The 20,575-nt window shown below is 41.7% G+C and overlaps 1 long non-coding RNA gene across 3 annotated transcripts in view; it reads left to right on the plus strand.

Moving 5' to 3' along the window:
* Positions 1-20,575, plus strand: part of LOC128851834 (uncharacterized) — a 41,435-nt gene that overhangs the window by 19,723 nt on the left and 1,137 nt on the right. The window lies entirely within an intron of this gene.

A 20,575-nucleotide genomic window follows, 5' to 3' on the forward strand; every position in this document is an offset into this window, starting at 1 on the left:
AGAAATCGTATAGGCTTTTTTTTTGCTTAGCAAATTGATATTGTTTCTAAGGACAAGCTTAACTGAATCAAATCCATGCGTGAAAGTAAAGGTTTCTCAGGAAGTCCCAAGAGGACTTTGACAGAAATATCATCTTATCAAAGAACAAATGAATGAAATGAGAGGGAGAGCTTTTATAACGAGGCCTCTCCTATATCCACTTTAAGGTGTCAGTCAGATTATCTTCTAAACTGAACAAACAAACTCGCACCACTGGGCAGCACGATATATTGACAAGTTCATTCTAACGCATCCAAGTAAGAAAGGGTGAAAAGCTATGCTATAAATATCTTATAATTAATCTAAATATAATCATATCACCTCTCCTAATCACATCTCTAAGTGTTATTCAGTGATGCTGAGTGAGATAAAAGGCAGTAGTTTGAAGACTGAGTCAGGGTTCTTTTGATATTGGGTTGGTTTAAGCTACTTTGCTTATTCCACAGGTATTTTTTTAACACACAGATGGAGAAAGTGCTGGATTTTTATAGTAACAGCTGGAAAATGTACTTAGATGCCTCTATCATAAAAATAACTGGCTGGATATAAAAGGCCTGATTAACCAACTGAAAACATCCACCAGCTTCTTTTGAGGGAAAGCTCCATGGAGCTGTTGGAAAATGAGAGAGGGAGATTCTTGACTGGAAAAAATGAGTTGGGTCCATTCGAGGAGAGTGAAACTGCAAGTTGCAGGCAAGTCGAGCTCATTTCCAATGCAGTCGGGTCTTGCATCCACAGATACATGCACAGAAGTGTAGCTGCTATCTTTCCAGCAACGTTAATAGGTTCCAAGTGTAGACAAGCACTATCTGTTTCCAGAAAAAAACGCGCAGTAATTGGAAACAATTAAGAGACTACACACTGCATACAAAATAAGTCGAACGGTTAGATTGCTTGTGCTGTCTGATCAGTTTAATATTGCTGTGAGACCTGGAGAGTTCATAGCCAGCCCAGCAAAATTCTCCTCAGGTGCTTAGGAGTGAGAGCTACATCGCTTGGTGTCTTTAGTTTGCTTTCCTCGTTGTGACCCTAAATGCACCTAGGGGTGTTAGGAGGAGTAAATGTGGAGAGGTTTGCGAGCTGACTCCTCTCCTGTTATCCCAGTGTGAATATATAAAATCTTTCCCTCTCAACCCTGTTTTTTTTTTTGCCAGACATAGGATGGCTGAGAGGTTACCTTTGTCTTGTAATCAAAATCCAGGGTATCGATAACTTAGACATCCATCCCCTGGTCTCGGAGGGAAGCTCAGAGAAGCCTTTCAGTGATTTCAGTCTTAGGAATTTCAATTAACAGCATATAAGTCCAAAAATAGTTTTAAATAGGAGGCAGAACATCTCTAGGTCGGTAAACAGGCGTGCTTAAACAAAAATTACTATGGGAAAATTCTGTATTTTGGGATTGCTCGACATTTTAGACTTGAGCTGTTGTTCAAAAAGGCCTCATGCAGCATCATTTCTAGGCTTGCGCTTTTGTCTGCTGTATCTTTGGGCTGACACAGGTTTGGATCAATAGTTTGGGGGGTTTTTTTGACATTTTTGATTGTGCCACATTTATGGGAAAGAGCTGGGCTCTTCTAGGGTATGTTTTTGTTTTGTTACAATTCTGGTAGCAGTTAAAATGCAATGTTACTCTGGAAAATAACTATGAGAAAGGGTTTCCTGGTCACTTATTAACTGTTTGTAAACCACTCTATGATCACATCTTTGTTACTCCTATTGCTTCTGTACCAAAGGCTGATTTCCAGATTACTTTGTGGGCTAGGGATAATGGAGAAAGAAACCTTGCAGTATGAAAATGGCCTGTTGGGTGAGCTTTGGGGCTTTTTTAATTGTTATTTGCTAGAGTGAAACTACTTTAAGGGTTTTCGGGATTGTCAGTAACACTACATTCACTGAAGTTGACGGGTATTGTGAATGAAACATCTTTTGAGACCAAAGGCGTGTTATAAACACTTCTCTATTTAAATAAGTTGAACAAGACATTTTTAATTGTGACTTTGACTACCCGTGAAGGCCCAGTTGTCCTCTGTTTGAAACCAAAATGGAGAATAACTGTAGAGAATTCTGTTGTCACCAGCAAAGCATAAAACAGAAAACATGCTGCCTAATGATCTGGTTTTCTGGAGGCAGTTTGGTACTCACAATTAAAAATGTCTTGCAGTGGTGGGAGGAAAAACTAATATGAGACTCTCTGTACCTTTGTGACAGACCATGTCCTAGCCTGATACATGAGGAAAATGTTGAGCAGCAACTCTTTTACCTTAGGACTCTCATGCTCTTCAACAGGCGCTTTTGGTGATGGGTGAATAATTGAGTGTAATTATTTTGGGAATCTCTGTCTGGAGGTTAGATTCCACCTGTCATGTCTTCTCTGTAACTCATTTTTCTCTTCCTTTCTATTCTTATCTCACATTATGCTGAGCTGCCATGGTATTTCCTTCTTACTATGTGCTCAGTATGGATGCCACGGGACAGAACAGCGTGCCAAACCTCAACCAAATTAATTTAATTGGACATCTAGCATGAGTTTTTTGGGAGAGAAGTCTTGAAGCTTAACGAGGAATTGTATTGTATCTCCTATGATACTTGGAAATTATTTCAGAACAATTTTAACGAAATAAGGAAGCTTTGCTTGGAGCATCTTATCTTTCTCTGCAAACTCCTTTGGCTTTGATGCGTTCCAAGGGTTGAAGTTAACAGTTTCTCTGTTGAGTCTGTTCCGTTCTTAGTTTGTGTTTTTACTTTTAAAGTGAATAAAGCAGCTGTATATTTATAAGTTATGCTACAGTGGCCTTCAGCAAACATTGCAGTGATTAAAACATTGGGCAGACCGGGTTTATCTGACTCCAATTCATCAGCATCCAGAGGTTATGAACCGCAGCTTATTAGGGCTGTATTAATGATATGATTAATGGGATAGTACTTCTTCCTTCCAGTTTTGCTTCGGAGGTTGACTCCATAGCAACAGGTCATCATCAGGGAAAATTCTGTGGCAAAGTCTGTTAATGATTCCTATCTTCAGGCTGGAAATTTTGAATCGCATCGGAGATTCACCCTTAGCGGTTAGAACCAAACCATTACTATTGTAGGGAACATGTTATTGAAAAGGGGAAAAAGAATGGGGCATAAGTTACATTCTGATAAAAGAACAAAACTTAAATGTTTGTCTCTTCTCTATTTGTTTTTTTTTGGGGGGTGGTTTTTTATTCTGCTTTTGCTTTCAAAGATGCAAACAGTATTCACCAGTATTTGAGACTACAACATCCATAAACCTACTCTTTTAAAACAAAAAATATTGAATCGGTGTCCATTGTACAACAGATTGTTTCTATAGAGGAACTGTACATGTGTGACAGGATGTCCTTGAGAGACGAGACAGTAGTTCATTGTCTTGGAAAACTGCCTTGGAAGAGACTTGGAGGAGCCATCTGTGTGCCCCAAGCAGGATCAGATTGTAAGTTCTATTTTGTAGATTGTTGGGGATGGATTCCCTTGACGATCTATTCCAGTGCTTCATTTAGGGCTGTGTCTTACGAGGAGCAGCTGAGGGACCTGGGATTTAGCCTGGAGAAGAGGAGGCTGAGGGGAGATCTTATCACTGTCTCCAACTGCCTAAAAGGAGTTTGTAGCGAGGTGGGCATTGGTCTCTTCTCCCAAGAAACAGGTGATAGGACGAGAGGGAATGGCCTCAAGCTGCACCAGGACAGGTTCAGATTGGACATTAGGAAAAACTTCTTCACTGAAAGGGTTTTCAGGCACTGGCAGAGGCTGCCCGGGGAGGTGGTGGAGTCCTCATCCCTGGAGGCGTTTAAAAGACAGATAGATGAGGCGCTCAGGGATCTGATTTCATGGTGGACAGGTATGGTGGGACTTGATGATCTCAAAGGTCTTTTCCAACCTAGGATTTCTGTGATTATTGTTCTCAATGGAGTGGTTTTCCTAAAGTCTATCCTGGATCTTTGTGATTGGTATTTGAACCCATTACTACTTGTTCTGTCCATCACTGATATGGAGAAGAGATTATTTTCTTCCTTTTTTTTCCTTTCTTGTGGCTCAGGTTTTCCATCTCTGTTGGTTCTTGTTGCTCTTTTTTTATGCTTCCTGTTTGTTCACGTCTCTTTCGCATATCCAAACCCATTGTGCAGTGTCATGCTTGTGATTCATAGATGGGAATTTACCCCCAGCTGACACCCCGCTGTTCTTTGGTTTTTTAATAGAACTATTACTAACTGGCTTTTCCTTATCTTATATTTGTGATCAAATAATCACTGTTTCTCTAAATCAGTAAAAACTGATTTGAATCTTTCTCCTATTTGAATCTTTTCTCCAACACACTTGTAAATCCCTCATGCTGTCAGGAATATTTTCTTCTATCTGTCATCTAGGTTGTTAACAGAGACGCTGAAAAGGACTGAACCCTGGACAGACCCTTTGAGCACCACTCAGTACATCTTTGTGTCTGACAGTGAAACGTTGGTCCTGCGTGAGTACAGTCATCTGATTTCTGGTTTCAGATTTCATTACGACTTACTGAAGTCAAGATGTATAGTGATTACTCCTCTTCTACTAAAAAGGCCTGTTAGCCACACACAGGAAGAAATTGGATTGTTCTGTCAGTTTGTTCTTAACAAACTTGTATCGATCGCTGATTAGATCTGTTATCGCGCAGCTACGCAACGGTTTCCTTTATCCAGAAATGTTCTGAAATTCAGCTTGAGATCTCTGTGGTTTCCCAGCTCCTCTTTCCTCCTATTCTAAGCATGAGCAACACACTTGCCCTTTCACCCATCTTCCATGAGATGTCCCCGAGTGCTCTGAAAGAGATCATAGAATCGCTAGGTTGGAAAAGACCTTTGAGGTCATCAAGCCTAACTGTACCTGTCCAGTACGAAATCATATCCCTGAGCACCTCATCTACCCGTCTTTGAGTCCTCATCCCTGGTGGCGTTGAAGTCGCCGGCCTGGGCAGCCTCTGCCAGTGCCTGAGAACCCTTGCAGTGAAGAAATTTTTTTCTCATGTCCAATCTAAACCTGCCCTGGCACAACTTCAGGCCAGGAGAACTCAGTTCTCATGCTTTTTAAGCTTTTTTTTTTTTTTTTAATATCTCAGCTGGTCTTAGGCCAACCACATTTGAAAAGTGTAATTAATCTAATTACCTCTATTCTCAGTTTAGCTCTGACTGCTGTTGCTGCTAATTTTGCTTGACACTAGTGGATCCCCTTCATGAAGACTAATGCAAAAATTCATTAAACCCACTGTCTTTCTCTGTATCATCTCTACATTCTCTCTGAATGGTTGGCTAAGTCCTCTTTCTGGTTGTTAATGCCGGTATCTGCTTTATTTATTTGTTTATGGCTTACTGCATAGATACTTTGTTTTGTTTAGTAGCTCGTATGGTTCCCTTCTTGTGGCTGCTTGTATTTGGAATCATAAGGAAATCTCGGGGGAGGTAGATTGCTTTTTTCCCAAGAGTGTGCTCAGGAAAAACACATTTTTAGAAGGTAGACTGTGGCAACCAGGTTCTGAAACAGCAAATTAGAAGATTGAGACAGGCAGGTAACAGATAGGGGCCAGGAGGAGGTTGGGCTGTTTATATACCTAGAAAGGGCAAAGTGACGGCTGGATTAGAATAAAATGAAGAAAAACTTGGTCTGTAAGTTCATGGTGAGGAGAAAGAGGCTTCATTTCCAAAACTATTTACATTTTTCTTATTTGACCACTGAGAATTTTTGCTATTTAAAAAATGACATTGTTCTACTTCGTGTTTAGAGTTTGCAAACATCTTGGTGTTTTGAAGCACCCACTTTAAGGGCAAGTTATGGTCAGATCCACTTCAGAAGTGTGCCTGACCTCGTCTCTGCTCAGCTGAGATTGTAGGGTTCCTTTGTTTCTTATGGTCATGTTTTGTCTCTTGACCTTTTTTGCTTGCACTCCTGCTGCTTATGTCTTTCTTTTATGCCCTTCTTTAGTGATCTGACCTAGTTTGTAAGCTTCTTTCTTGTGTTTGAGGTCAATGAGGAAGTCATGGTTTAGCAACTCTCCAACACTTCCGTCCTTTACGTGGAGACGGGCAGAATTTGTATCCTCAGTTGTTAGTTCTCTTCCATGCTGCCAATTCTATTTTACTATTTTTTTGTGCACTAAGTACTTCATCAACCTGTCTTTTAAATATCTCCAGTGATGGTGACTCCATCACCTCCCTGGGCAGCCTCTGCGACTGCCCAAGAACCCTTTCAGTGAAAAAGTTGTTCCTAATGTCCAATCTGAACCTGCCCTGATGCAGCCTGTGGCCATTCGCTCTTGTCCTATCACCTGTCACTTGGGAGAAGAGACCAACACCCTCCTCTCCACAACCTCCTGGGCCCAAAACTGAACACAAGATTCAAGATGTGGTCTCTCCACTGCTGAGTTCAGAGGCTCAATCCCTTCCCTGCTCCTGCTGGCCACGGTGTCTCTGATCCAAGCCAAGATGCCATTGGCCTTCTTGGCCACCTGCGCCACTGCTGGCTCATGTTCACCACTGTGAACTGTTGGGTGTAACTCGTTGCAGGAAGATATTGAAGCAGAAGTCAAAACTGTATTACGTTGTAGGAATAATGGGAATATTTCTATTGGATATATTCCTCGTCTCATGTCAGGACACAAACAACTGAAACATATATTTGGAATTTATAGGTTTGTGTTCTTCTCTGAATGCCTGTTGCTATCTCACGACCAAGATAGACTACTTAATTAGATGAACGTTAGATGTCATCTGGAGTGACAGTCTCTGTAACTCAGTACTTCCACAAATATATAGAGGAATTGGAAATTACACAAGTTTTATGCCCATCAAAAATTTATACAAATTTGATATTCTGGCTGGGTTTTTTTCCACTTTCATAAATGGCAGCAGTTCACATGAAATCCAAGGGAAAAAACAGCAAAAGTGAACAGAAGTCGGCAACGGTGAACATTTTCCTGGTAAATTTTTATGTGGCAATGAAAATGATGGATTTCATGGATTATTTTCTTTAGTGCAGGAACAGCGCTAATTTTAGTTTGCCATCAGTGTTAAAGTAGGGGTTTGAATGTAGCCTGTGGCAGTGTAACAAGAACTTATGCCAGTTTGCAGTGTTGTGCAGCTGCTGAAAACCACCGCTGCGGCAAGAGCCTTGAAAACGCACGAACACCGAGCTTCAGCTCTGTCCATCTTCTTTGGGAAACACTGGAGCAGATTCTCCTCTGATGTGTGCTAGCAGAAACCTGGAATTCCTTCCATGAGGACTGTTGAGCAGTTTTCATCATGGCAAATGAAATAGTGGTTTTATCTGTTGGAGCAGGCATGGATTTATGTGGGATGAAGGACTAAGAAGGCTCAACTGTCCGATTAGCATCAGGCAGCCTGGGATGCTCTCTTTAAATTGCCTCTGAGTGGCAGTAACCAGTGTAGCAAGACTATAAGAAAGCAGAGGATGTAACTACGCTGAAGGTCTTCAGTTATGTTGGGAGATGCAGATATTTGTGCAACACCCACACTGTCTTTGTTGATTTCCTAAAGCAGGAAAGTAAATCAAGAAAGAAGTCTAACTAAAAGACTTTTTTAAAGATATTTTGTGAAGCTTCACCCTATAAATCATAGAATGGTTTGAGTGGGAAGGGACCTTAAAGCCCATCCAGGTCCAACCCCATGCCATGGGCAAGGACACCTCCCACTGGCTCAGGCTGCCCAAGGCCCATCCAACCTGGCCTGGAACACCTCCAGGGATGGGGCTTCCCTGGGCAACCTGGGCCAGGGCCTCACCACCCATGGTGTGAAGAATTTCTTCCTTATGTCTAGTCTGAATCTTCCCCTTTCCAATTTAAAGCCTTTCTCCCTCATCCTATCACTCCATGCCCTTGTAAAACATCTTAGAGGGATCTAGATAGGCTGGATCAGTAGGCTGAAGCCAATTGTATGAGGCTCAACAATGGTCAGGTCCTGCACTTGGGCTGCAAGAGCTCATGCAGCGCTACAGGCTTGAGGAGAATGGCTGGAAAGATGCCCTGCAGAGAAGGACCCAGGGGAACTAACAGTGGCCGACTGTGAGCCAGCAGTGGCCCAGGCGGCCAAGAAGGCCAGTAGCATCTTGGCCTGTATCAGAAATAATGTGTCCAGCAGGAGCAGGGAGTTGATTCCGTCCCTGGACTCAGCACTGGTGAGGCTGCACCTCGAATCCTGCGTTCAGTTTTGAGTCTCTCGGTACAAGAAGGATGTTGAGGTCCTGGAGGGCCTCCAGAGAAGGGAACGGAGCTGGGGAAGGGGCTGGAGAACAGTGGTTATGAGGAGCGGCTGAGGGACCTGGGGTTGTTTACCCTGGAGAAGAGGAGGCTGAGGGGAGACCTTATCACTCTCTACAACTGCTTGAAAGGAGGGTGTAGAGAGGTGGGTGTTGGTCTCTTCACCCAAGTGACAGGCGGTAGGATGAGAGGGAATGGCCTCAAGCTGCACCAGGGGAGCTTTAGATTGGACATCAGAAGAAATTACTTCACTGAAATGATAGTTGAGAATTGGAACAGGCTGCAGGGAAGTGGATGAGTTGCCCTCCCTGGAGGTATTTAAGAGATGTTTAGATGTGGTGCTTAGGGACATGGTTTAGTGGTGGACTTGGCAGCGCTCGGTTAACAGTTGGACTTAGTGATCTTAAAGGTCTTTTCCAACCTTAATGATTCCACAATTCTAATTTACGTTACAGAAGGTATGCTTTCCTGAGTAGATGAGGCATGGTATCTCTCTGCAGGAATCCTCCTCATGTCATAGCCAAAAATAGTTTAGTTTAAAATCTTCTATTTGGACTTCATTCCATTAGGGAGAACCTTGCAGTGCAAAACCCCAGATGTTTTAATACGTAAAACAATAGTGTGTTGCATACACGTAGCCAAATTAATTTTTCAGTAAAACATTAGTGGCGAAGCAGCAGTTAACGGAAGAGTGGCAGATGTCATCCGCAGAAGTGTCCATTTCGGTGTGGTGCTTTATGGTCTGCTGTGACAGCTAAATGAAGCAGCTCAACAGCTGTCAGCATGGTAATGTTTTGGATTAAATAAATGCACTTGGAAGACCTTTCCTCTGATTTTGAAGATGTAATGACTTCGAAGGCAGCCGTGCTTCTTTGCAGATGAAGTTGGAAGTGTTTTGTAAGTGGTGCCCAGGTGAAACGGGGAATAGCATTGGATGGGAAGGTAGACAGGCGTGTTTTGGTTTCTTTGAAGCTTTAACACTGAACCTCAGTGGGGCTTAGAAATTCATACCCAGTGTAAACACCAGAAACAGGAGATTTAAAGAAGGTTTGCAGTAAGGTAGGTACTGTTCTTCCTTTGCATTATAGTCTATAATAACAATAGAGAAATATATGTAAGAAAAGAGAAGTTTTAACTGATGAAAAGTGAGGAGACAATTGGAAAAGCTGGACACGTATAAACGGAAATCCTACCTACTCTCTGTTCATATCTGGTAAATTCAATCCAGGAGACTCGGAAGTGAATTCATGATCATTCTAGAGTATTTCTGTGTTTTTTGTTTTTTTTTTCTTGGTCAGTGATTGCTTTGTAGCGCAGCCAGCTGAAGAAATCTTCTGCGTGAGTTTTCTTGATTGCCTTCCTGACCTCAACTACTTTGGAGTTCCGGTGACTGATGTGGGTATATAATATACAGACAGATTTTACCGCATGTGTCTGTCCAGTCCTTGGTTGTTCTCAAGTAGCTTATCCCTTTCATAGGATCTGAGAGGATATCCTTTATTGCTATGAAAAATACAGCTGGTGGGATTCTCTTTGGCCTGAGACTTTCCATAATTGTCTGTTAAGTTGAGCAGAGGAGTATCTTTCAGCACCGAGGCTGCTGAGGAACAGTGACATAAATTATCATCAAAGTTTTCTCTGCTGCACCTCAAATTCCTGCTGCGTTTTTCTGAGTGTCTGCTTCTGACTGTAGCTCGCTTGTGTCACAAAGCGAGACACACACAGGACACCCAGGTCTAGACCATTCACCCAGGCTTGCGGGAATGAGTGAAGTTTTACCATCATCAGAGCATCCTAAAAGTTGGAAGGAAGCATTTGTGATGGCATCTGAGGAACTGCAAGGGAGCTAGATGATTAACTCTGTCTGTGGATGGAGCGACAACCATTTATTTCCTGATGCTCCCTACCGTTCTTAGTGTCTGATATTTAATGAGTGCAAGCATGAGCAATTACTAAATATCTTAAAGAATGGTTTGGGTTAGAAGGGACCTCAAAGCCCATCCAGTTCCACCTGAGATGAGCAGGGACACCTCCTGCTGGACCAGGCTGTTCAAGTCTCCATCCAACCTGGCCTTGAACACTTCAAGGGATGGGGCATCCGTGACTCCCCTGGGCAACTTGTTCCAGTGCCTCACCACCCTCATTGTGAAGAATTTCTTCATAATGTCTAATCTAAATCTTCCCCCCTCCAGTTTAAAGCCATTCTCCCTCATCCTATAACTCCATGCCTTTGTAAAAAATCTCTCCACATCTTTCTTACAGCCCCCTAAGGTCTCCTCGGAGCTTTCTCTTCTCCAGGCTGAACAACCCCAACTCTCTCAGCCTGTCCTGGTGTGGGAGGTGCTCCAGCTCTCCAATCATCTTTGTAGCCTCTTCTGGACCCATTCCAATGGTTCCATCTCCTCCTTATGCTGAGGATTCCAGAACTGGACACAGGACTCCAGGTGGGGTCATATGAGCATGGAGTAGAGGGGGTGAATCCCCTCCCTCGCCCTGCTGGCCACGCTTCCTTTGATGCAGCCCAGGGCACAGTTGGCCTTGTAGGCTATGAGGGCACCTTGCCCGTAGAGTAGGTAAGTGAAGGTGGTAAAATATGTGGAGGACTAGGACATCTAAAATTCGGATCCACAAAGGACGTTAACATGACTGTTATGACCATCCAGGCTTCAGAACTGGTTTTGATGACACAATAGAATAAAAAGTACGTGGCTAATAGTTTCTTTTGGGCTTAGTAGCAGCTCTGATCACAACAATTTTTCACTAGTTTCTTTTTTGTGCTTATCCTTAAATTCTTATTTAAGCAAGAGCCTGGCATGTAGTTATTTTAATTTATATTTTTGAAACCTCCAAAAATCTGTTGCTTACAGCTGCTTTTTTCAATTCCATAAGCAGATTTCCCCAGGAAAATACTTTGTTGCCCTTATTTTTCATAGAATCATAGAATAGATAGGTTTGGAATGGACCTTGAAGATCATCTAATTCCAATCCATTTGACAAATAAATGAGCTTTAATTACTGTTTTTGTAGGGATTGATTATCTTTCAGGTTTGATTTCTAATTTGAAATAAGGTAAATAAAGTCAATGTGATTTCTATGTCAATAGAAGGCATAGGACAATAAAAAAGTAAGGAGCTACTTCTGTAGCTCTGCAACAATAGAATAAAAAGTGGAATAATGAACTGTAAATATATCTAATTACATAAATAATGCATTTGTGTAATTGTCTTGTAGGAGTATACTAATGAATCAATTATTTTTAATTGTAGGATGCTTGATTGTTTCAGAAATAGAATTGATTGTAATCGAGAATCAATTAAATGTTGATAGTGATTTTATTTATCAAATTTAATATATTATTATAGTTTAGAATGGTTTTCAAAAAACGGAAGCATCAAAGGACTACGCTGATGTGTTCATACTGTGGTGCTTACTGTAATAGTGTAGAATGAAAAAGAAACGTTTATTTTCTTATCATTGTTTCCTATCTCATCTCATCTGTGAGGGGATAAACAAGAGTTTAGGCTTGCTCACCACCATAACTCTTAGCTTACTGTATGAAGCAGGCTTTGATGAAGACCAAGTGCCCTTCTGTGAGACTTTCAAAGATGTGAAACTTGCAGTCCTGACCACACATCCCACACTCTTTTCCTGTCTCATCTGATCTTTGAGAGGATAAACGAGAGTTTAGACTTGCTGGCTGTTCATAACTCTTAGCTTGCTGTATGAAGCAAGCTTTGATAGAAACCAAGTGCCCTTGTGTGAGTCTTCCAAAGGTGTCCTACCAGCCTGCCCTCCTCGAATGCCCTGGCGAGCCCTCAGCCCTAGATACGCTTTCTCTTCTGAACTATTTTTGGCTCGCAGTGTACCACGTGGAACTGCTAGCTTCCATCCCAAACGTGTTATTGTTCTTCTTGCAAATAAATCTTCGAATAGTAATTTTAATTTGAAATTGCATTGTGTACATGGTGCGCCCAGAAGAGATGTTCAGTCTGCCTTCCCATGACTGTGTAAATACAAAGGACCGATAATTCAATGAAGTCAATATGACTGCATGGAGAGTGCCCTGAGCAGGCGAATGAAGAGGGCTCTGTTTTGATGTAGACCTCTCTTTGTATCGTGCGTATGGTTTGCTGAACCTTTTTTGGCCTTTGCAGAAAGGGCTAAATTTGATGCTTATTGCACTTTAGGTAGGAGAGTGGATTATCTGTTAACTGCATAAAGTACAAACTATGTCTTCAGTTTATATGTTTGTAAGTCCTGACCAACATACTTGACCAGCTTGTGTGCCCAGAGAAACCTGAAATCTACACTAAAGAATCATAGAATGGTTTGGGCTGGGAGTGACCTTAAAGCCCACCCAGTTCCAACCCCCCCTGCCATGGGCAGGGACACCTCCCACTGGCTCAGGCTGCCCAAGGCCCATCCAACCTGGCCTGGAACCCCTCCAGGGATGGGGCAGCTACAGCTTCCCTGGGCAACCTGGGCCAGGGCCTCACCACCCTCATGGGGAAGAAATTCCTCCTTATGTCTAATCTAAGTCTTTCTCCCTCCAATTTAAAGCCATTGCCCCTCATCCTATCACTCCAGGCTCCTGTAAAAAATCCCTCCCCAGCTTTCCTGTAGCCTCTTTTAGTACTGGAAGCTGCTCTAAGTTCTCCCCGGAGCCTTCTCTTCTCCAGGGTGAACAACCCCAACTCTCTCAGCCTGTCCTCATACGGGAGGTGCTCCAGCCCTCAGATCATCTTTGTAGCCTCCTTTGGACTCATTCCAACAGTTCCAGCTCCTTCTTACGTTGAGGCTTCCAGAACTGGACGTAAGACTCCAGGTGGGGTCACATGAGCATGGAGTAGAAAGGGCAAATGCCCTCCTTTGTCCTGCTGGCCATTCTTCCTTTGATGCAGCCCAGGACACAGTTGGCCTTTTGGGCTGTGAGCCCACATTGCCGGTAGAGTAGGTAACGCACAGGGCTCCCCACAAATGGAAGCTGTTTAAGGTCCTGTGATCTACTACTACAGTTCCGTAAGAAGAATCATTTTTTTGGCAAGTGTGCAAACTATGTACCTAGTAAATATAGAGAGTGCCATCTGCTGACGTGCAAGGGAGAATATATCTATGGGATTGTCCAAAAATGTGTCGAGTCAATAAAGTTGTTGTTATGCTCCAGATGGCTTCTGGACTGTAGATGCAAGCATGAGTCTGGTCTGGGCTTGTCTTTCCCCTGTAGCCTGATGTAATTTTGGTGTTCCTAAAAACTTGTCCTTGGAACCAAAACCCCAAGGCTGGTGTGTCAGATTTCAGTTGGAAGGTGAGGCTTTTTAATTACTAGCTTTAAAAGAGATTGGGAAGAAGCTGAACTGGTTTTTTTTTCTGAAGTTTTTTGGGCTGGTGTCACTCAAACTGGTGTAACCTATACCTCGTCTGGATAGGAGCTCTTGTGGAAGAGCTGCAGAAGTGGGAAGCTGAGTCATCTCCCTATTGTTGGTTTGTTTTGTATTTTTCTCCTCTTCAGGAAATTGCATGTTGAATTCTCATTTTACTACAGAAAAATGCTCTATCAGAAAATATCTGACTATCGCTATAAATTACTTCTTACTCTGATAAAGAGAAATTGTCAGAATGATTTGCTTTCCTGCCTGTAGGGACTAATTATTTGAGTAGAGAGTTTCTGAACTTGAAGATGAAGAGAATAATTGACTTTTTCTTTTTTTTTTTTCTTTCTAGCAGTGTTTTCTGAATGTAAAGGGTGTACGTGGAAAAGAGAGCGCAGTAAGGAAAAAGGAGATGTTAGGCTCCTCCCTTCTGAGAGCTTACTGCTCAGAAAAGGTTAAAAAGGCAAATCAAATGTTGGGAAAGACTAGGCTACAGGGAAGAGCAGAACGAAAAAACTTCATTATTCCACTGTATAAAGCTGTGATGCATCAATCTAGAATGCTGCACAAGGCTTTGGTCTCCTTACTTCAAAAGAAATGTTATGCAAACTAGAGAGGGGTAACAAAGATGATCAGGATTTAAGGAGCTGCTACTGCACTTGAGAGGGTCTCACCAAAACTACAGAAGAGGGGGAATGGTTATTCTCTGCTGCTCATAGGAGAAGAATTAAGAGGCAACCAAATTTAAAGGGAAATGTTACTGTGTGCGGATGAAATTGTGGAATTTGGTGCCGTCGTATGATCTGAGAGCGAAAATAATGGAATTCATGAAGAATTCATGAAGAACTGTTCAAAGTTGCTGCACTTGCAACCTTTGACTCGGAAAGCCCTTTTCCCTTCTAACTTGGGGCAATCAGCACTGCATGTCCAGGAAAGATCACTTTTTTCTCTTTCTTATATTTCTTATATTTCTTATATTTTCCTCTAATTATGGCCCACTGGACCTAGCAGGAAATAGATTATTAAATCAGGTGGGTTTTTAGTCTGTCCCAAAGTAGCAGGAGTGAGAAGATGGGACCTCACCTCTTACACTGTGTCTACAGAGCTAAGCCTAACTTTTGCATCATAAAGTTGAATAATTTTTGCCCTGGGTGTCATTTGGGATGCCCGGTAGGCTCTGCTCAGGGCATCTCTCAAGAAGGGAGGAAGAAGATTCCTGACTCCACTTTGTTACGCAGGTGCCTAAAATAATTAGGAATTGCAGTGCCAATCTTTCAGATTCCCAGGGCATTTATTGGCCCTATCCATTCATTATGAACCAGAAACAATATTCTTCAGTTCATCTGTAAATATCTCTTGAGGCTACTTGTTAAGAGAATTTCTCCTGGCTTTTCAAATTCAAGTAAACTATTTTGATAATTAGACAATAAACATGAATACATTATTAATCCTGTCATCATTTTTTCTACCTGAGTAGACTATATATTTCTATTGGATATTTGAAGGGGAAAAGAATGTACAAAATTTGCAGACGTCTGCAGCTGGAACTCCTCAAGGTGTCCTCAGTTTCATCACAGGTACCTGCCTAACTTTCAGATATGGTATGGCAGCTCCCACGTTTCCATAAAAACTTTAGTTATCCAATCAGTTTTCCCTGTCTATAATTTTTCAGTTTTCTTTGCTTATCATTTTAACCGTTTTAATAATTTCAGTCATTTTAAGTTTTACTGTCTCCAACTGCCTGAAAGGAGGTTGTAGAGAGGTGGGTGTTGGTTTCTTTGCCCAAGTGACAGGTGACAGGACAAGAGGGAATGGCCTCAAGCTGCACCAGGGCAGGTTCAGATTGGACATCGGGAAAAACAACTTCACTGAAAGGTTTCTCAGGCACTGTCAGAGGCTGCCCAGGGAGGTGGTGGAGTCCCCATCCCTGGAGATGTTTAAAAGATGGTTAGATGAGGTGCTCTGGGATATGACTTGGGATATGACTTAGTAGTGGACAAATAAGGTTGGACTTGATGATCTCAAAGGTCTTTTCCAGCCTACTGATTCTGTTTCTATATAATTTGCCTCACATTGAATGTCACCATCGGCCCACATCACACATAGGCTTCAAAGTATTAAGTAACTCTTTCCTTCTGTCTCCTTTGTTAATTCCTTTCCTTCAGTAATTCTTTGCCATTGAGGTGATGCCAAAGGTTCCTGATTGAGAAAGAATACCTATGCGCTTTCTTCCTAAAAAGAAAAAAGGAGGCAAAAAGAAAATGATCTGTGTTCCTGTTGGTTATCAAAGCCAGCAATCATGCCAGCTTCCTAAATTACCAGCTAGTTATCTTCTATAATCTCTTTGCTTCCTATAATATAAAAGTGCTTGTCACCAACCTTGTTAGTAGGCTTCCTCCTGTATTCTAACACCAAGGTTTAATTTCTTGGGGGGTTCTTTTATGTTTTTATCCCACTTTTATCCTACAAGCTCGTGTCAGAACATCTGCTGAGGATGTCCTCACTAAAGGAGGCTTTCTGCAAGGGTATTCATGTCATGATGCAGCTGAGTCTTGTGAGCTTGCACCTGGAGAAGAGAAGCAGGTGAGATGAGGCTGCGGCACTGATATCCTTTGGGGTTTTTTGTTTAAGTGACGGTGCATGTCTAGTATGAAGAAATATTAAGCAAAGTTAACTCTGATTGAAATAATTTGCTCAAGAACAGCAGTTGGATTAGAAATCTCAGTCCTTGCAGTGCTGCGCCGCTTGTCCAGGAGGTCATGCTTTGGCAAACATGAAGCTCATGCATTTCTTTCAGTGATAACACTGCCAACTCCAATTTACAGCAGTCTAGTGTAATGCAGAGCTTACCAATAATTTGTAGTGATCAGAAGATCAATGAGATTTAGTGTTTGCATTCTGAATGAACAAGTAAGGGTTCGGTGCCCTCCTGGGGGCTCCTTTCTTGTCTTTGTCTGCAACAGCGCAGAGTCCTCAAAGATGAAGCTGTGATTCATTGATGTAATTTTAATTTTAGGATATAAAACCCCAAACACTTGATGTTTTATCAGTCAACAACTCATAAAAGTAAAACCGGGGTGCTGTGTCAGTGATGGAATTTTATCCCCTTGGTTTTTAGCCAGGCGAATGTAAGCAAATGCTGGCTAACGGCCCCTGCTCTTAGCCGCAGCGTGCTCTGACACAGCAGTGCTCTTGTGTAGCAATCTTTCTTAAGGACTTTCTTTCCCCCATGGGGTGACCTCTTTCCTGGCTCGCTGAGATAAATTCTTCAAGATTCTTGACCTGATCTGATGGAGGTGGAAACCGAACGACAGTTTTACAATCAGCAGTCGCCACATGAGCACCGTGTCTAGCACATATTGTGCTTTTAAATATGAAATAAATAAACACCCTCCCTGCACCAAAACCCAGCTGTGGCTTTGGCATCTTCTGTTGTAGAGGCATTTTATGCAAACTGATGAATTAAAAGGATATTTTTTTTTCCCTTCATATCTAATATTTATATACAACACTGAACTTGTCCAAAAAAACCCTTCCTGAAAGCAGCAAGACATAAAGAATAATTTGCTGAGAGCCCCAGTGAGAAACGTGTCATGTGAAATCATGGAGGAAAAGGAACCAGCAGCTGTTATTGTGTTACTAGGAGAAAAACCCTTTCACAATGAAACAAAAGGATAAGACAGAAGAAAATGTATTTTAGCTCTCCTAAGCTCTGGTGTTCCATTTTTTTTTCCTTTTTCCTTTTTTTTAATAAACCTGAAATCTGTTCTCTTATGTTGTGATCCACTGCAGCAGTCTTAGAAGGAACCCACTGAGAGCTGAGATTGCATGAGATAAAGTCACTTCAGATTTAGAGGGGGGAAAAAGAAGAGTATTAGGAAATAAGAATTTGCTGGACAAGAAATGCAAATTGCCTGTAATACTTGTTGCTCGTCGTAGTCCTGTAGGTTGGTCAGTGTGTATACAGCTCACCCACAAAATTACAAGATCAATCTGGGTTTGGGCATATTTGCAGCTATTTATTATGTTTCTATTTCATGGACATCAAATACATATACATTTATGTATGCGTTTTTAAAAGAAATCAGACATCAGCTGCAATTTGTGGTAGAAGACTGCCACAAATTCTCACCCTTAAGCTTTTGTACTCAAGGGTAGATAAGAAAGCTGAAACAACTTCACGTTATTATCAGTAAGTTTTTAAGATTTAGGGTTTTTTTGAGGATTGACAAGTTAGTTTTGCCCCCCACAAAAGACCCCAGGTACGGTAAATTTTGTAGATTATGGCTTAGAATCCAGTATCTAGGGGGGTTGGAAGTAGATGATCTTTAAGGTCCCTTCCAACTCAAACTATTCTATGGTCTCCTAAACTCTGAGTACAGGCTCTGAATAGGTGGATTTGATTAATATTCCTGAACTGAGTCATAGGCATGAGTAATTTGAGGTGGCATTGCCATTTTTCCCCAGCTGCTTAATACCTGCTCAGGAAAAACAAGTCAGATTCTGCTCTCACTGCTGGAGGAGCCCGGGACGTTAATCCACTTTGCTTATTTTGCAGTTATATAAATTTATTCTTTAGGAGAGGGTTTTTTTTTCAGAAACCTGGCCTCAAATTGCTACAAATGCAGCTCCCAAGGAGCTTTTATCGTTGTTTCATCTGTCTAGTAAGTTAAAGTATAAAGAATTCTTCTGCTTCTGTGCTGCATTTTAAGATTCAGGTCTGCTTGAGCGGAGCAGGATTGTCTCGGACAATGCGGCCAGGCAATAGTTTGCCAATTGAGGGCTCTCTGCATTCAGTATTCCTGAGTCTTTTTCCTGTCCGTGCTATTTGTCGTGCTGACTGTTTTCAAGCGCATAACTGCTCCCAGTAGCCTGTAATTGCAAGGTCAGTCTAAGGTGAAGCTGTGCCTCGTTTAGGGAAAGACATGAACAGTCTGTTTAGGCCATATGTTGTTGCCTTGTCCTTTTCTTGAAAGCTTTGGGTAGCTCAGCGTGTTACGTACAATGATTAGGATCACCAAAATCTTTCGGAGCACACGACTGGGGGCAGCTTCGCTTCAGTGTAATTGGCAGCTTTGCGGAGTCTCTGCTTGAGTCTTAGATAGGCGTAGTAAGAAAGCTGTTCTGAGCCGATATTTTATTTTAGTGGTGAACTATGCCATATTCCCTGATCTTTCTTGCTGTCTTCTGCAGAGAACGAAACCCACCGGGCTTTTCCCATACAGAATGATAGAATCGCTAGGTTGGAAAAGATCTTTGAGATCAAGCCCAACTGTACCTGTCTACTATTAAACCAGATCCCTGAAGACCTCGTAGAATCATAGAATGGTTTAGGTTGGAAGGGACCTTAAAGCCCATCCAGTTCCACCTCTCTGCCATGGGCAGGGATACCTCCCACCGGATCAGGGCCTCCAAGGCCCATCCAACCTGGCCTTGAACACCTCCAGGAATGGGGCAGCCACAGCTTCCCTGGGCAACCTGGGCCGGGGCCTCACCACCCTCGACGTGAAGAATTTCTTCCTAATGTCCAGTCTAAACCACCCTTCTCCAATTTAAAGCCATTTTCTGTCTGGCTAAACTTCTTACAGGCAGCTTGTTTCTTAAACCAAGGCTAAAAAATCCTCTCTGTCTTCTGCTCAGTAAAAGTAGCATCCTGAGAAGATCCTGTCTGGTAGGTGTAACCTGTGTTGTTTCTTCACACAGGTTTATTTTGGTGGTTTAGGATCTCTAAAGCTATTTTGAGTGCTGTGACCATTTAGCCAAGTGATTCAGATTGTTTGTAGCAGTAATCAGCTCCCTCATTACTCAGTGCTTCCTGAATCCTTGTCAAGTAAAACACTTAACCACCAAAGATTTTCTATTCTCATTCATCAAAAATAGCCTCAGATCATTAATTAAATATACTGATGAGAACTGGACCAAAAATTATCCTTGAGGAACTTTACTGTTTAGTTCCTCAATTCAGTAATATTTTCCCAGTCACTTTATTTTTAGATACTCGTGTAAAAAAGAGTTTTTAATATCTTTTAGTGGGTGTTGCTGCTTCCATATACAGCCATTCTTAAAACGTTGAGAATTTAAAATCAAGATGTCATGTAGTACTAAGGTTTATTTATTTCTTTTTTTTCAATCCGAGTGCTTTATCAACGGAAATGTTTTTAACATCCAAACTCATGTTGATAAAGGTTAGTGATTCATTTGACAAGGCCTGGTTACCATGGAAGTTGTTGACTGCAATGGTTTTATTCTTTTTAACATCTCTGTTGATCGTTATTATTTTTGAATGATAATAATGTCATCTTAGAAGCCATATGGGGTTACTTAAACCCTAAATCCTTATCAGCGCCACCCCTCTCTCTTTTTTACTTTTTAAAAGTCTCCTATGAAAGTAAATTTCCATTTCTGTAATCATGTAGAAATAATCTGTTTTATCAAAAGATTTCTCAATAATCGACAAAATTTGGGAACCCCCTGAATCATTTAAAAAATAGTAAATTGCACTGTCATTAATTTTCCTTTCTCTCATTATTTGTGCATACATGGCTTTGGTTTCGTCACTGCTTTTGGAGCATCTACTAATGCATGTGTAATTTCTTCCCAGTTTTTACTAATACTTCTGAGCTCCAAAAACACAGCGATGGTGAGAACTGCTTAAAGGTTTGGGAAGCTGGTCCTTTTAAAAGTCCTTATTGCATTCTTTAGTATGTGGTGCACCACAAGCTGCTTGAAAAAAAAAGTAAATGCAACATGATAACTGATTTTTCAGTTCATCCACTAACTTTTAAAGTCAGTTTTTAACTCTGTTAGTCAGCACTCTGTCGGGTGCTGGATATGCTCATAAATAAATTTTTGTATGCTCTTTTAAAAATCCATAAATATCAGATGTTTTCCAATTTCCAAGTGATTG

The sequence above is a fragment of the Cuculus canorus genome, chromosome 3, assembly GCF_017976375.1.
Source record: "Cuculus canorus isolate bCucCan1 chromosome 3, bCucCan1.pri, whole genome shotgun sequence".
In the NCBI taxonomy this organism is placed as follows: domain Eukaryota; kingdom Metazoa; phylum Chordata; class Aves; order Cuculiformes; family Cuculidae; genus Cuculus; species Cuculus canorus.